We start from the raw sequence: 17,348 nt of genomic DNA on the forward strand, positions 1-17,348 counted from the left end.
GGACTTTGAGCGAGGGCGTATAGTGGGCATGCGGGAGGCCGGGTGGACGTACCGCCGAATTGCTCAGCACGTGGGGCGTGAGGTCTCCACAGTACATCGATGTTGTCGCCAGTGGTCGGCGGAAGGTGCACGTGCCCGTCGACCTGGGACCGGACCGCAGCGACGCACGGATGCACGCCAAGACCGTAGGATCCTACGCAGTGCCGTAGGGGACCGCACCGCCACTTCCCAGCAAATTAGGGACACTGTTGCTCCTGGGGTATCGGCGAGGACCATTCGCAACCGTCTCCATGAAGCTGGGCTACGGTCCCGCACACCGTTAGGCCGTCTTCCGCTCACGCCCCAACATCGTGCAGCCCGCCTCCAGTGGTGTCGCGACAGGCGTGAATGGAGGGTCGAATGGAGACGTGTCGTCTTCAGCGATGAGAGTCGCTTCTGCCTTGGTGCCAATGATGGTCGTATGCGTGTTTGGCGCCGTGCAGGTGAGCGCCACAATCAGGACTGCATACGACCGAGGCACACAGGGCCAACACCCGGCATCATGGTGTGGGGAGCGATCTCCTACACTGACCGTACACCACTGGTGATCGTCGAGGGGACACTGAATAGTGCACGGTACATCCAAATCGTCATCGAACCCATCGTTCTACCATTCCTAGACCGGCAAGGGAACTTGCTGTTCCAACAGGACTATGCACGTCCGCATGTATCCCGTGCCACCCAACGTGCTCTAGAAGGTGTAAGTCAACTACCCTGGCCAGCAAGATCTCCGGATCTGTCCCCCATTGAGCATGTTTGGGACTGGATGAAGCGTCGTCTCAGGCGGTCTGCACGTCCAGCACGAACGCTGGTCCAACTGAGGCGCCAGGTGGAAATGGCATGGCAAGCCGTTCCACAGGACTACATCCAGCATCTCTACGATCGTCTCCATGGGAGAATAGCAGCCTGCATTGCTGCGAAAGGTGGATATACACTGTACTAGTGCCGACATTGTGCATGCTCTGTTGCCTGTGTCTATGTGCCTGTGGTTCTGTCAGTGTGATCATGTGACGTATCTGACCCCAGGAATGTGTCAATAAAGTTTCCCCTTCCTGGGACAATGAATTCACGGTGTTCTTATTTCTATTTCCAGGAGTGTATTTAGCGAATCATGGGACATATATCAGAAAGACAGATTAGACGCCATAGGAGGGGCAGAGTTCAACGCTGCTGAAAAAAATTTTGGCTATATCGAGGTAGAAATTGAGTGCGACAGTAAAGTTATCTAGTCGCGTATTAATAGGTCCAAGTGAAACCAAATTGATCGTCGGATGTTTTTAGCGGCCACACGATTCCGCTGTGACAGTTCTAGAGTCATTCAAAAAATTTTATCGTCATTATCGCGTAAATACGCAGATCATGCAATACCACAGAGACTTTAAGCTACCGATTATATACTGGGGCGTCTATGGATTCATTGCAGGGGGTACACACAGACAGTCTTGCGAAGTACTTTTCAACACTTTTCCGAAAACTGTCTTGATCAGCTAGTTCGACAGCCAAAATGGAAATATCTTAGACTTGTAGCTACAAAAAGGCCGGACCTTATCGATTGCGTCAGTGCAGAGACGGGGTTTAGTGACTGTGATGTCATGATAGCGACTATGGTTACGAAAATGAATAAATCATTCAAGAAGGTTAGGAGAGTGCTTCTGCTATATAGAACAGAATCACTTGTTAGCATCTCAGTTAGAAAATGAATTGCGACCACTTAGTTTCATTATGATGGACGTAGAGGAATTATGGGCAAAGTTCAAACGCACTTCAAATCGTGTTGTGGACAGGTATGTAATTGGATTAAGGACGGAAAAGACCCACCGTGGTTTAGCAACGAAATTCGGAAAATGCCGAGGAAGCAAAGGTTGTTGCACTCTCGCTTCGAAAGAAACTATGCATACGACGCCAAACAAAAGTTATTAGATATTCATACGTCTGTGAAAAGAACTGTGCGTGAAGCATACAACTACCACCGTCATACCGTAACAAAAGATCTGGCAGAGAACGTGAGAAAAATCTGGCCCTTTGCAGATCGCTAAGCGGGTCTAAGGCTTCCAACTAGTCACTTGCTCACCAGCCTGGTGTGAAAGTTGAAGATAGCAAAACGAAAGCCGAAGTTTTTAATTCTGCGTTCAAGAAATTGTTCACGGAGGAGAATCGTACAAACATACCATCGTTTGACCATCGCACAGAATCCCGTATGGAGGACATAGTATTTTACTGGCCATTAAAATTGTTACACCAAAAAGAAATGCAGATGAAAAACGGGTATTCGTTGGACAAATATATTATTCTAGATCTGACATGTGATTACATTTTACACAATTTGGGTGCATAGATCCTGAGAAATCAGTACCCAGAACAACCGCCTCTGACCGTAACAAGGGCCTCGATACGCCTGGGCATTGAGTCAAACAGAGCTTGGATGGTGTGTACGGGTACAGCTGCCCATGCAGCTTCAACACGATACCACAGTTCATCAAGAGTAGTGACTGGCGTATTGTGACGAGCCAGTTGCTCGGCCACCATTGACCAGATGTTTTCAATTGGTTCAAACGTTCAAATGTGTGTGAAATCTTATGGGACTTAACTGCTAAAGTCATCAGTCCTAAGCTTACACACTACTTAACTTAAATTATCCTAAGGACAAACACACCCACCCATGCCCGAGGGAGGACCCGAACCTCCGCTGGGACCAGCCGCACAGTCCATGACTGCAGCGCCCCCCTCGGCTAATCCCGCGCGGCTTTTCAACTGGTGATAGATCTGGAGAATGTGCTGGCCAGGGCAGCAGTCGAACATTTTCTGTATCCAGAAAGGCCCGTACAGGACCTGCAACATGCGGTCGTGTATTATCCTACCGAAAAGTAGGGTTTCGCAGGGATAGAATGAAGGGTAGAACCACGGGTCGTAACACATCTGAAATGTAACGTCCACTTTACAAAGTGCCGTCAATGCGAACAAGAGGTAACCAAGACGTGTAACCAATGGCGTCCCATACCATCTCGCCGGGTGATACGCCAGTATGGCGATGACAAATACACGCTTCCAATGTGCGTTCACCGGGATGTCACCAAACTCGGATGCGACCATCATGATGCTCTAAACAGAACCTGTATTCATCCGAAAAAGTGACGTTTTGCCATTCGTGCACTCATGTTCGTCGTTGAGTACACCATCGCAGGCGCTCCTGTCTGTGTGCGGCTTATGAGGAGCTGCTCGTTCATTGTACCCCGTTCTTTTTAACTCTAACAATGACCTCGTTGTTTACAGAATGTTAAACGCTAATCTTCCTTTCTGCAACTCCCAATGCAGACCCATCGTTCTTGCTAGATTAATGGTAAAACACTACTGGCCATTAAAATTGCTGCACCAAGAAGAAATGCAGATGATAAATGGGTATTCATTCGACAAATATATTATACCAGAACTGACAGGTGATTACATTTTCACGCAATTTAGGTGCAGAGATCCTGAGAAATCAGTACCCAGAACAACCACCTCTGGCCGTAATAACGGCCTTGATACTCCTGGGCATTAGTCAAACAGAGCTTTGATGGCGTGTACAGATACAGCTGCCCATGCAGCTTCAACACGATACCACAGTTCATCAAGAGTAGTGACTGGCGTATTGTGACGAGCCAGTTGCTCGGCCACCATTGACCAGATGTTTTCAATTGGTGAGAGATCTGGAGAATGTGCTGGCCAGGGCAGCAGTCGAACATTTTCTGTATCCAGAAAGACCAGTACAGGACCTCCAACATGCGGTCGTGCATTATCTTGCTGTAAGGTATGGTTTCGCAGGGATCGAATGAAGGGTAGAGCCACGGCTCGTAACACATCTGAAATGTAACGTCCACTGTTTAAAGTGCCGTCAATGCGAACAAGAGGTGACCGAAACGTGTAACCAATGGCACCCCATACCATCACGCCGGGTGATACGCCAGTATGGCGATGACGAATACACGCTTCCAATGTGCGTTCACCGCGATGTTGCCAAAAACACGGATGCGACCATCATGATGCTGTAAATAGAACCTGGATTCATACGAAAAAAAGACGTTTTGCCATTCGTGCATCCAGGTTCGTCGTTGAGTACACCATCGCAGGCGCTCCTGTCTATGATACAGCATCAAGGGTAACAACAGCCATGGTCTCCGAGCCGAGAGTCGATGATGCTGCAAACGTCGTCAAACTGTTCGTGCAGCTGGTTGTTGTCTTGCAAACGTCCCCATCTGTTGACTCAGGGATAGAGACGTGGCTGCACGATCCGTTACAGCCATGCGGATAAGATGCCTGTCATCTCGACTGCTAGTGATACGAGGCCGTTGGGATCCAGCACGGCGTTCCGTATTACCCTCCTGAAGCCACCGATTCCATATTCTGCTAACAGCCATTGGATCTCGACCAGGAAACGTGATGGTACGCATTTCTCGTTCTTACACGAGGCATCAAAACAACGTTTCACCAGGCAACGCCGGTCAACTGCTGTTTGTGTATGAGAAATTGGTTGGAAACTTTCCTCATGTCAGTACGTTGTAGGTGTCGCCACCGGCGTCAACCTTGTGTGAATGCTATGAAAAGCTTATCATTTGCATATCACAGCATCTTTTTCCTGTCGGTTAAATGTCGCGTCTGTAGCACGTAATGTTCATGGTGTAGCAATTTTAATGGCCAGTAGTGTAGAACTACTTAAACCTAACTAACCTAAGGACATCACACACATCCATGCCCGAGGCAGGATTCGAACCTGTGACCGTAGCGGTCGCGCGATTCCAGACAGAAGCGGGTAGAACCGATCGGCCACATCGGCCGGCTATTTACCAAAGACCACCCTTCCCAATTACCATTTGCTTCGGTCCATGCAGCATGGTCTTTCTGAATAAAATTTCACAGCTTTTAATGATCTTTAAAACTGTCTGCAAGACAAGATAACCTTGAAACCGTAAAGTGGGAAAAGGTTGCAGCTGCCGAAGGACACTACTTTCAGTAAATTATCATATACCATTCTTTTAAAATAAACACGTGTTTTTGACAATAAACCGCGAGAATTAGTTCAAGTATAAAATACATTTCTCTCTCCTTCAGCCATCGTCAGTTATTTGTCTGCTCAAATAGCAAAATTCACCTACAACTTGTTCAGAACGTCCTCGGAGCCGTATGGTGGGTGGAAGAACCAAGCTGTATCCACAGGTTCTCAACACTTGTAGTGCCAAGGTGCGTGAGACAGTGCAGGGAGTACAAGCCCTACTTCGCCACGCAGTGCTGTCACGGGGCCATCAAAAATATTGCCCCCCCCCCCTCTCCCAAATCAACGAACTTGTAACTTGTGACATCACACTAGTGGGCTTGTCTGCCATACTTCATGAATACTCAGCTCTGTGCAGGGCCCACAAGAACTCAATATGTCAACGAAAAGGTATACATTAAAGGTGTTAACTTTGTCATTGCTGTCGAGAGCTTGCATGCATTTAAATGTGCAGTTAAGAATTATTAGACTTGCCTAAAACACACGCATCAAAAAAAGTTTTGCATCACCTCAGTTCCGAGAGTTCTGTTACGTGTACAGAAAATTGGAATAGAGATCAATATAAACATCATTTCCGCCCTTCTTATTGCTCATGAACACCACACATTCCATGTTGTACCACCATACAGCGAGACTTCCAGAGGTGGTGGTCCAGATTGCTGTACACACTGGTACCTCTAATACCCAGTAGCACGTCCTCTTGCATTGATGCATGCTTGTATTCATCGTGCCATACTATCCACAAGTTCATCAAGGCACTGTTGGTCCAGACTGTCCCACTCCTCAACGGCGATTCAGCGTAGATCCCTCAGAGCGGTTGGTGGGTCAGGATGTCCATAAACAGCCCTTTTCAATCTATCCCAGGCATGTTCGATAGCGTTCATGTCTTGAGAACATTCAAGCCACTCAAGCCGAGCGATTTCATTATCCTGAAGGAAGTCATTCACAAGATGACGCCTTCCATGACCACCAGCGGCATACATCGGCCCCACAAAATGGCACCCCAAAACAGCAGGGAACCTCCACCTTGCTGCACTCGTGGGACAGTGTGTCTAAGGCGTTCATCCTGACCAGGTTGCCTCCAAACACATCTGGTTGAATGCATACGCGACACTCATTGGCCAATCCTGAGCCGCCCATTCGACATGTTGTTGGGCCCATCTGTACCACGCTGTATGGTATCGTGGTTGCAATGATGGACTTCACCATAGACGTTGGGAGTGAAGCTGTGCGTCATGCAGCCTATTGTGCACAGTTTCAGTCGTAACACAACGTCCTGTGGATGCACGAAAAGCATTATTCAACATGGTGGCGTTGCTGTGAGGGTTCCTCTGAGCCATAATCCGTAGATAGCGGCCATCAAATGCAGCAGTAGCCCTTGGGGGGCCTGAGCGAGGCATGCCATCGACGATTCCTGTCTCTCTGTATCTCCTCCATGTCTGAACAACATCGCTTTGGTTCATGCCGACACGCCTGGACACTTCCCTTGCTGAGAGCCCTTCTTGGCACGTAGTAACAATGCGGACGCGATCGAACTGCAGTATTGACCTTGTAGGCATGATTAAATTACAGACAAGACAAGCCGTGTACCTCCTTCCTGGTGAAATGCCTAGAACTGATCGGCTGTCGGACCCCCTCCGTCTAATAGGCGCTGGTCGTGCATGGTTGTTGATATCTTTGGGCGGGTTTAGTGACATCTCTGAACAGTCAAAGGGACTGTGTCTGTGATACAATATCCACAGTCAACCTCTATCTTCTGGGGTTCTGGGGAACGGGGTGATGCAAAACTTTTTTTGAAGTGTGTAGTTACTCGCTCACCTCCGGAGACGGCTGCTGGCATTTGTAAGACTTGCAGTATCACGTGCTGTGTCGTACACGCCGTGACCTGTCTTTGTCACGGGCCTCAGTGCTGGCATTAAACAAGTGCTTACTACTTTGGTCCGTCACACTACGACAATCCCTTCATAATGTATACGGTACACACGGGTACTGTATTGTTTGATCGCTAAAGTTGGCAGCGGCAGGACACGATACATTAGCGGGCCAAATTCGACCGAATTCTGCCAATCCAGATTCAAAGAGCACAGGTTCAGGACTTTGTGAACTACTTTGGACTGTGTGGAGAGATTTTATGCATTGATCAAACTGAACTGAGATTTCTGAGAGTTTGGTTGCGTTCGGATTATTTTTTTAAATTGATTGCTTTCGTGTTTTTGTCGATATCCTTGTGTAATATACCTTCCCCTCGCCCCCCTCTCCCACCGGCGCTGTTTGCTCTTTCTGAAATGGGCATTTGCCTTACAGCTTCCCGGCTTGTCCGTTTTAATATTCCCATTGCCTCAAAATTTTACAAAAATTTTTTGTGGCACAAATATCATATCTCAGCACCGCATACCAGTGGAGTCAATAACGTTCAGTACAAACTGTAATACTTAACTTGGTTACAGGATTTGCTGGCCGAGGTTTTCTTTGAATAATATGATACTAATAGTCTCAACTCTAGACAGAAACATGCTTTTAATTCATCCAGACAGTCTCCATATTGTAAGATTGAAAGGGAGAGCGAAAAACAAAAATTCAAAAAAACACGAGCTCACATCTGCTATAAGGTTCAGGCTATAAGCTTATTCCCGATAAAAACGTTTCGACACTTTGTTATAATTTCATATACATTTACAATTAATGTTATCATAGACAGTTATTTTTAGAACAGATTCTAGGGATGAAATATTTCACAGTCTCACCTAAAAACTAATAACTTTATAATCGTATTAAACTCCCACCATCTAATGCTAATACTTGGTCTTTTTCCTATGTGGTACTTATTATAATTCATACTTAAACTGTGCTTTGAAAATTAAATACAGATATTCAGTAATTGTTCGTTAAATGTGATAATGCCATATGACGTTTTGGTTTTTAACATGAACATTATTTTATAAGCAAAATTGTGGTTTTATAATGCTTAGACCGATGAAGTATCTGGTAATTGCGTATTTTTCTCTCACGTTATGAACCTGTCCAGTCACGGAGAAATAATTTCAAAGAAAGGAAAAAACTGTTATTACGGTAGAATCCAAAATTATTAACAATCTACTAAGATGTAACTTATATCGAAAAACGACATTCCCGAAAACAAGCTTTCCAATAGAAAAATAGAAATGTCTCGAGTGCATAACTAAACTAAGATATCGTATATTTCAACTGTTTCTATGTTAGGCACTTACAGTTAACTATGGCTTAGTTTGCTGTCGTACCTGTAGGCATAATTAGCCCTCGTCTTCCACTTAAACCCTGTGATTATGATCAGCAACAAATAGAAATTATGGACAGATGGGGAGGTTGCACAGCTAGATAAATAAGACTTAACAAATTCAGATTATTTTCAGTACCAGCCTACGTACTTAATCAACTGCCCTCCGCCTTAGTTGAGTGGTCAGCATGTCTGACATGCAGCAGGTGTAGGATCGATTCCCGGCCGGATCGGAGATTTTCTTCGCTCGGCAACTAGGTGTTGTTTTGTCCCTATCATCACCAACATGCAAGTCGCTTAGTGTGGCGTCAACTGTAAAGACTTTCAACTCAGCGGCCAAATTTCCCTGACTTGGGACTCCAGGCCTTCAAAGCCATAAATCAGTTAATTTCACTTACGCAACTAATGTTATAGCGTTGCTATGATTGGCATAGTGTAGTTAGACTGTTCAATTTTTACAGGTTATTTGACCAGAAGAAAGAAGGTTTCGTTGAAAGCCTATTATTGTCAGAAAGATGGTTCTACATTCTGTCTCTTCAAGAAGTTTTGAGAAAACAGTCAGAAGGGAGATAGGTCTATAATTAGAGATCAAGTGATTATTTTACTTTTATCAGTTGGTGTTATTGTTGCATATTAGCCTACAGGCTTTGACTGTTCGGCAAGTTATAAAGATAGCCGGCCGGTGTGGCCGTGCGGTTAAAGGCGCTTCAGTCTGGAACCGCGTGACCGCTCCGGTCGCAGGTTCGAATCCTGCCTCGGGCATGGATGTGTGTGATGTCCTTAGGTTAGTTAGGTTTAAGTAGTTCTAAGTTCTAGGGGACTGATGACCACAGATGTTAAGTCCCATAGTGCTCAGAGCCATATGAACCATATATAAAGATACGAAAAGGAGGGCACTATCGTGTGCAATGTTTATCTGAGGAAATCCAATAGAGCTACTTCTTTTTATTCAGCTTCTATTTGGAAGAATTCCCTAAATTTAGTGGAGACCTATTTCAGTTTAACATCGTTTGTCTTACTGATACTGTCATCATCAGGCATTGAATATACACTGACGGATAAAAAAAATCACAGCACAAACAAAGAGTTGTGTGACATAAATAAAAGTTAGTAGGCTTGTTTCCACATCTGAAAGATTGTGTCTATTCAAATCTTATGCCAGTGGCGTAAGAAAGCTGCTTGTAGACCCTAGTGTGACTATGAGAATGCAGATCTGGTTTGCTTTAAATACATGCTGTGAAGGTCGTGAGCATTAGATACCTTTAAGATTTATGTGGTAAGTTGATGCTAGTCAAAAATGCCTTTAAGTTGAGAAAGACTCCATTATCAGCACCACGCTGAGTTTGAATGAGGCCTTGTAATGGGGCTATGAAAAGCAGGATGTTCCTTCTTTGATACTGCAGAAAGACTTGGCAGGAATGTAACCATTGTACATGACTGCTGGCAGTGGTGGTCATGAGAATGTACAGTCACAACAAGACCGGGCTCCAGATGGCCATGGGGCACTACCGAGAGGGAAGACCGTTGTGTTTAGCATATGGATCTGGCACATCATACTCCATCTGCAGCAGCAGTTGGCACCACAGTGACACAATGTGTTAGAAATCAGTTATCTGAAGGACAGCTCCAAGCCAAACGCCCTGCAGAGGGCATTCCACTGACCCAAAACCACTGCCATTTGCAACTTCAGTGGTATCAAGCAGGAGCATACTGGAGGGCAGAGTGGAGGTCTGTAGTGTTTTCTGATGACAGCTGTTTCTGCCTTGTTGCCGGTGATAGCCTTGTATTGGTTAGGAGGAGGTCAGTTGAGAGCTTGCTAGAGACATTGGATATACACCTGGAGTTATGGCCTGGGGTGCTATTTGGTATGACAGCAGGAGCACTCTCATGGTTATCCCTCGTACCCTCAGTGCAGATTTATATGTCAGCCTGGTGATTCAGACTGTTGTGCTGCCATTCATGAACAGCATTCCAGGGAGTGCTTTCCAACAAAATAATGCTCGTCCACATACTGCTGTTGTAACCCAACTTTCTCTACAGAGTGTTGGCGTAATGCCTTGGCCTGCTTAATCAGCATATCTGTCTCCAATCGAGCACATATGGGACAGCATCAGATGAAAACTCCAGCGTCATCCACAAGCAACATTTACCGTCCCTGTATTGACTGACCGATTGCAGCAGGCATGGAACTTCATACCACAAATTGACATTAGCAACTGTAAAACACAATGCATGCACATTTGCATGCTTGCATTCAACATTTTGGCAGTTACACCAGTTATTAATGCTCCATTATTTCACATTTGCAATAGCTCACATCACACTTACATCAACCTTTGATCTTGCAATCTTAATTACTTAATTATGTTACACTGACAAATGTGTTCCCAAAATTTCATTACTTTATGTTAATTATTGTTTGGTGTTGCAATTTTTCTGTCTGTGTAATTTGCAGACAAAGGTTATTCATCTCTGGCCTGCTAGTACTCCAGTTCCTTCTACTGAAATTTTCTATTTTTTGTGCTTAGTACATGGATTTTATGTTTTGGAACATGGTGGAGAACTTTGCTGTATTGTTTGTAGTGCAAATTAAAGTCTTGTGCAGAGGTAAAGTCTTGTAGCCTTCTACATCAAATAAGGCTGTATCTCTTCCTGGTGCAAGATACTTTGATGCCATATATTAACCACTTTGTCAGAAAGAAGATCAAATGTGCCAATAACCATAAAAAAAAGGCTCGCAAGAAACTGAACTCAACCTATTAAGAATTGCAAATCAGCTTAAAAACTATTAAAATTCCAGATTAAAAACCAGTGCATTTTTTAAAAACGTCAGCTTAGTGATAGTAAAACCAATATTTAAAACAGAACTTCAGAATAATTATGGAAGCTTACAGTTATATAGCATAATCTTACAAATCAAACATTTAAAAATGTAACTTCCCTTTGATAATTACCTTCAATGGTTCTGTGTTTGGATCCCAGACAATACTGCTTAAATTTGGCTCTATTAAACATCCACCTAGTTCCATTACACATGTGGACAGGTTACATCATAGTTTAGACTGAACAATCATTCATAATCTGTGCACATAGTTTACATCAAAACAAACCATTACTTAAAGATTTATCTCAAACAATTTAGAATTAGACCCAAAACACAACAACATACCAACAACATCAAATTTAACATACTCCTCTCTTCAGAAACTTATTTAAAAGCCATAAGATTTATAACAGTGCATAATACAGTCAAATCAGTACACATTGGCCACTGAGAACACATTAATAAATCAATTTAAGCAATAACTGATTCTGAATAGTTGCACCCACTAACATGCAATGAAAACTACATTCACTAAGCCCAGCAGTCTAGTAACTAATGAAAACAGTTCCATTACTCAGGCTAAGCTAGGGCAGAACTAGCAAAAACATGGGCTTACAGCACCCAATTGAAAATCTATCTTTCTAGGAACATACCAACCATATTTTACTTGCTGATCATGCAGTCATGTACCATGTCCAAAATGTCAGAACTTCAACCATATCTGCACATTTGCCACTAGTGAGCTTCGTATTACAAAACATGATTTTTGCACTCTGTCCAATAGGAGATGGACTTATCTCTGCTGTTGACACTCATTGCCTTGTGCACCACACAGTCAACATCCCTGAACATAGCTCACAGCAAACTGCTGTATATGTTTTGCAGCCACAAGATACCCATGTTTCACCAGAGAGAGCACACATCATCTCTGCCTGGTGAGTCATAGACCCAGAGTTGTGCCAACCTTGTTAAATAGACAAAAATAGTGCCCCTTGCACAGGAAGAAGTCTGTTGAATGAAGTGTTGAGACAGGCCACAATGCCGAAAACTAGGAAATCTCCGTGTGTAGTTATGCTAAAGGAAGGCCTCAGTAAAGATCCAGCAGAGGCAACGAGCCACAGGCATACATATATTTAATAATAGCATGAGTAAACATCCAGAAGTGGCTACTATGCAAGTGTCTTCAAAAGCACAGAGAGTTCCAGGTTCTTAGCACATGTCAGTTTGACTTCCAGAAAGGTAAATCGATAGCTGATGCCATTAGTCAGGCTATCCAAGTTGTAGACAAGGCAGACAATAAATATGGTGCCACAGTTACAATCTACATCACAGGTCCATTCAGTAATATACAGTGACCTACAATGTTCAGTCACCTAAGGAGTCTCCTGCAAAATGCCTTTAGCTAAGTTTCATGGACTACCAACAATGTTGCATAGTTGAATGGGTTGCTGGATGACCCAAGGTAATAAAGAAAGATTACCAAGGACTGCCCAAAATACTCAATATGTGGATCAATATTTTGAGACCTGACAATCGAGCTTCTGGTGGAAAATTGGGATAGGATTGATGAAGTGAGTGGAGTTGTGGCTTATACTGATAATAACTTGGTAAAGGTGTCTGGATTTCTAGGTGGAAACTTGAAGAAAATGCAAACTGTGTGCTCTTAAAAATGCAGCTGTGGTTAGGAGCAACATATTAACAATCAGTACAAATAAAATGACATGCATGTTGCTCAAGGACAAATTTTTCTTAAACTGAAACCCAGCCTTTAGATTAGATAACAGCCCAGTTATGCAAAACACTTTATGCAGATATTTAGGAGTTTTCCTCAATGACCGGAGAAACTTTTCAGCACATGCAGGTGCAGTCTGTCTGTAGGCTATTTACATCATGCATAAAATTGCTAGTGGTGGCTCTGTGAGCTACAACTTAACCTTGGAGGCTGTAAAACTGTACCACAATACAATACAGATTGCCAACAAGTGCTTTGGCTCATTGCCTCTGCCTAATATGACACGGAGCCACCCTAAGATGCATGCAACAAGAGGTGCTCCTAAGGATGATGGAAGCATACAGGTACAGTACCACACCAGTTGAGGTCTTCTCACCACTCTAGAAACATGTCCCATTAATGTTGGTGTTGTGGTCTTCAGTCCTGAGACTGGTTTGATGCAGCTCTCCATGCTACTCCATCCTGTGCAAGCTCCTTTATCTCCCAGTACCTACTGCAACCTACATCCTTCTGAATCTGCTTAGTGTATTCATCCCTTGGTCTCCCTCTACAATTTTAACCCTCCATGCTGCCCTCCAATACTAAATTGGTGATCCCTCGATGTCTCAGAACATGTCCTACCAACCGATCCCTTCTTCTAGTCAGGTTGTGCCACAAGCTCCTCTTCTCCCCAATTCTATTCAATACCTCCTCATTAGTTATGTGATCTACCCATCTAATCTACAGCATTCTTCTGTAGCACCACATTTTGAAAGCTTCTATTCTCTTCTTGTCCAAACTATTTATCGTCCATGTTTCACTTCCATACATGGCTACACTCCAAACAAATACTTTCAGAAATGATTTCCTGACACTTGAATCTATACTCGATGTTAACAAATTTCTCTTCTTCAGGAATGCTTTCCTTGCCATTGCCAGTCTACATTTCATATCCCCTCTACTTCGACCATCATCAGTTATTTTGCTCCCCAAATAGCAAAACTCCTTTACTACTTTAAGTGTCTCCCTTCCTAATCTAATTCCCTCAGCATCACCCGACTTAATTCGACTACATTCCATTATCCTCATATTGCTTTTGTTGATGCTCATCTTATACCCTCCTTTCAAGACACTATCCAATCCATTCAACTGCTCTTCCAAGTCCTTTGCTGTCTCTGACAGAATTACAATGTCATCGGGAAACCTCAAAGTTTTTATTTCTTCTCCATGGATTTTAATACCTACTCCGAATTTTTCTTTTGTTTCCTTCACTGCTTGCTCAATATACAGATTGAATAACATCAGGGAGAGGCTACAACCCTGTCTCACTCCCTTCCCAACCACTGCTTCCCTTTCATGCCCCTCGACTCTTATAACTGCCATCTGGTTTCTGTACAAATTGTAAATAGCCTTTTGCTCCCTGTATTTTACTCCTGCCTCCTTTACAGTTTGAAAGAGAGTATTCCAGTCAACACTGTCAAAAGCTTTCTCTAAGTCTACAAATGCTAGAAACATAGGTTTTCCTTTCCTTAATCTTTCTGCTAAGTTAAGTCATAAGGTCAGTATTGGCTCACGTGTTCCAATATCTCTAGGAAATCCAAACTGATCTTCCCCGAGGTCGGCTTCTACCAGTTTTTCCATTCACCTGTAGAGAATTCGCATTAATATTTTGCAGCTGTGACTTATTAAACTGATAGTTCACACCTGCTTTCTTTGGGATTGGAATTATTATTTTCTTCTTGAAGTCTGAGGGTATTTCGCCTGTGTCATACTTCTTGCTCACCAGATGGTAGAGTTTTGTCAGGACTGGCTCTCCCAAGGCTGCCAGTAGTTCTAATGGAATGTTGTCTACTCCAAGGGCCTTGTTTCGACTCAGGTCTTTCAGTGCTCTGTCAAACTCTTCACGCAGTATTCTATCTCCCATTTCATCTTCATCTACATCCTCTTCCATTTCCATAATATTGTCCTCAAGTACATCGTCCTTGTATAGGCCCTCTATATACTCCTTCCACCTTTCTGTTTTCCCTTCTTTGCTTAGTACTGGGTTTCCAACTGAGCCCTTGATATTCATACAAGTGGCTCTCTTTTCTCCAAAGGCCTCTTTAATTTTCCTGTAGGCAGTATCTATCTTACCCCTAGTGAGATAAGCCTCTACATCCTTACATTTGTCCTCTATCCATCCCTGCTTAGCCATTTTGCACTTCCTGTCAATCTCATTTTTGAGACGATTGTATTCCTTTTTGCCTGCTTCATTTACTGCATTTTTATATTTTCTCCTTTCATCAATTTAATTCAATATTTCTTCTGTTACCCAAAGGTTTCTACTAGCCCTCATCTTTTTACCTACTTGATCCTCTGCTGCCTTCACTACTTCATCCCTCAGAGCTACCCATTCTTCTTCTACTGTATTTCTTTCTCCCATTGCTGTCAATTGCTTCCTTATGCTCTCCCTGAAGCTCTGTGCAACCATTAATGTCAAAGTACAATATCTTGCAGCACTTGCAGACTTGTAGACCTGGCATATATAAGGTACAGTATAAAAAATTAAAGATTCCAGAATAACTAGTATTTTATTGTTTTGAGATTGTAAACATGAAGAATGAAAATAGTATTTGGACAATGGAAATACAGGACACCAGGTATACAGTGTCTGTCAGAACATTAAAGAGAGACTAAACAGAAATTATATTGTCCCTAGCCCCAAGTTATGGTTCACGTTAAGACAGGATACAGTTCTTATCCCTAATACATACACTGAACAGCATTTATGACTATGGGAATTTGGAATCCCCTGAGTGTGTGGTCTTCACATGTCCACTCCAAGTGGAAGCTAGGAGACATGAGCCCCCTCAGGGAGAAACAAGATTCCTAATTAGGAATGCTGACACATTGATGTTACCAATTAATATACCTAGAAAAGAACTGAACAAGTTCAGTGTAAGTATTAGAGACATATAACAGATGTTGTTAGTAAAGAGGAGGTGAGTGAGATGAAGTATGCAAATGATGAGAGGGTGTGAAAGGACCACCATAGTGCCAAAGGTGAGGAAATGATGAGTACACGAGCAGTGTACAAACACTATGTAACCAACGAAGTGTTGTCTCACTCTCTTACGCCACTAGCTTAGTTGCCTATTTTGTAGACATTATTAATTTAGACTCCCTTGAAAGTCATGCAAAACAGAAGACTTTTGCAAATGTTATGCAAAAACTAATTACCATCTAAACTTAGCATTTCATGAGCCCAGCAGTTTCATTGTAAGAAGGGCAGATGAACAAACTTACTTAATTGTTAATTGCATGCTGTTAAAATTGAAAATATTTTGAGGTAAAATTTATAGAAACATCAATTTTGCATTTTTTTTAAGAGCAGTAACATGAGGTTTTAAAATTCAAGGTCAATTTTAGCCAAAATCTTTTGTGGCATGTATGCACATAGCTTAGGTGGCTTTTGTAGGCCAATTTGAGGCTGTTTTGGAACTTTGTAGACCACAAGTGTTCTATATTGATTTGTTTGTCTCAACTTCGCCTACACCACTATGGTATGTTGTAAACAGTAATCATTTACACTCATTATACTTTCTTATTACTAAGCTATATAGTATAAATTAGCATCTCAATACAATAAAAAGTATACTATTATGTAGAGAGTTTTAAATACACTGAATTATTGTATGACCTGCTTTAAAACAGAGGCAGATATTCTCATTCCAATAAATAAAAATAGATGTGTTCATTCCATTTCTGTGACTTCCAAATTATGTTCTGTTATGTACAGTGCAGCTGTAGGATTATCTTTAGGTTGTTAATTTCCTGTAGTGATATGAGAACCTGAGCTTTCCTATGTAAGGGGCTTATTCTGTTTTGATGAAAAAGTCAAAATGTAGTTTGGTTCTTACCTTTCTTGCTGTCAAAACAGCCTTTTTTCCAGTAATTACAGCTATGATATCTACAGTTATTTGGAAGTTCCATCTTTCGTAAATATTTACCCAAAAAATGTGCAGTGAAAAAGCTGAAAATCTCATGGCTTGGACAGAGTGCTCTGGTTCCACTTAATGCTAATGGAAATTAGAAGCACAGGTAACCTCTTGCCATAAGAGTCAAATGTAGACCATCGCACAAGCTGTGCAATGATGTGAGGAGTGGTACCTCAATTAGGGCTGTTGATAAAATATTGATATATATCAGTGATATTTTTTCCCCTATATATCCATATATCAATATCAAAATGGCAATACCAAATGTCAATACTTTTATTTTATATTACATTTGTTGCACAGTTTTCAGTACGTATTTGTTGTTGTTTTGAAATTGTATTAGAACATACTTCTACTTTCACTGGGTGAAGGAATCTCACTACTTTTTGAGATTTCATCATGTTCAATATTCCTCATTGACTGTGTGAAGCAAGTACAAGTGGCACAAAAGAAGAAATCTGAGTGCACTGGTGGGAGGGGGGAGGGGGGGCTGTGTGAGTGGAATAACAAGTTTTCCA

The sequence above is a fragment of the Schistocerca piceifrons genome, chromosome 8 (assembly GCF_021461385.2).
Source record: "Schistocerca piceifrons isolate TAMUIC-IGC-003096 chromosome 8, iqSchPice1.1, whole genome shotgun sequence".
Lineage (NCBI taxonomy): Eukaryota > Metazoa > Arthropoda > Insecta > Orthoptera > Acrididae > Schistocerca > Schistocerca piceifrons.